Source organism: Triticum dicoccoides, unplaced genomic scaffold (genome assembly GCF_002162155.2).
Source record: "Triticum dicoccoides isolate Atlit2015 ecotype Zavitan unplaced genomic scaffold, WEW_v2.0 scaffold126206, whole genome shotgun sequence".
Taxonomy (NCBI): Eukaryota; Viridiplantae; Streptophyta; class Magnoliopsida; order Poales; family Poaceae; genus Triticum; species Triticum dicoccoides.
In genome coordinates this window covers 1-1,041 of record NW_021188524.1, presented here as the reverse complement: position 1 = coordinate 1,041, position 1,041 = coordinate 1, and the positions used below count along the sequence as shown (strand labels likewise).

Genomic DNA, 1,041 nt, shown 5'->3' with positions numbered 1-1,041 from the left:
CTGGACCCGTGAATCGTGAGCACCCAGCTATGACTTACCGCACTCGTGCAAAATAATAAAACACGGTAAATATATTACTTACACGTGCGTTTTGTTTTGCAAGCGGCGCGAAAAAAATTAAAAAGGGAATGCAACACGAGGACTTCCCAGGAGGTCACCCATCCTAGTACTACTCTCGCCCAAGCACGCTTAACTTCGGAGTTCTGATGGGATCCGGTGCTTTAGTGCTGGTATGATCGCATCCGACATATTACCCCGGTCTTCGTCCCTTATCCTTGCCCCTCCCAGCTCCACTACAAAGACGATTGTACATTGCTTTGGCCGCTCCCTCTCAACTACGGAGACGAGTTTAACGCGGTTTCCACCCCTCCCTCTCAACCGCACCAGTGCACGCTTGCCGCGCCACAACGCCGACGTTGGACCCGTGAATCGTGAGCACCCAGCTATGACTTACCGCACTCGTGCAAAATAATAAAACACGGTAAATATATTACTTACACGTGCGTTTTGTTTTGCAAGCGGCGCGAAAAAAATTAAAAAGGGAATGCAACACGAGGACTTCCCAGGAGGTCACTCATCCTAGTACTACTCTCGCCCAAGCACGCTTAACTTCGGAGTTCTGATGGGATCCGGTGCTTTAGTGCTGGTATGATCGCATCTGACATGTTACCCCGGTCTTCGTCCCTTATCCTTGCCCCTCCCAGCTCCACTACAAAGACGATTGTACATTGCTTTGGCCGCTCCCTCTCAACTATGGAGACGAGTTTAACGCGGTTTCCACCCCTCCCTCTCAACCGCACCAGTGCACGCTTGCCGCGCCACAACGCCGACACTGGACCCGTGAATCGTGAGCACCCAGCTATGACTTACCGCACTCGTGCAAAATAATAAAACACGGTAAATATATTACTTACACGTGCGTTTTGTTTTGCAAGCGGCGCGAAAAAAATTAAAAAGGGAATGCAACACGAGGACTTCCCAGGAGGTCACCCATCCTAGTACTACTCTCGCCCAAGCACGCTTAACTTCGGAGTTCTGATG

The 1,041-nt window shown here is 50.4% G+C and overlaps 2 non-coding genes and 1 pseudogene across 2 annotated transcripts; all 3 read right to left on the bottom strand.

Moving 5' to 3' along the window:
* Positions 1 to 125: 125 nt before the first annotated feature.
* Positions 126 to 244, bottom strand: LOC119343403. The gene has a single exon (XR_005166075.1). It is a non-coding gene; the product is annotated as a 5S ribosomal RNA (ribosomal RNA).
* A 297-nt stretch (positions 245 to 541) lies between these two features.
* Positions 542 to 660, bottom strand: LOC119343404. The gene has a single exon (XR_005166076.1). It is a non-coding gene; the product is annotated as a 5S ribosomal RNA (ribosomal RNA).
* Positions 661 to 957: 297 nt separating this feature from the next.
* LOC119343405 lies at positions 958 to 1,041 on the bottom strand (annotated as a pseudogene; the record flags this gene model as incomplete).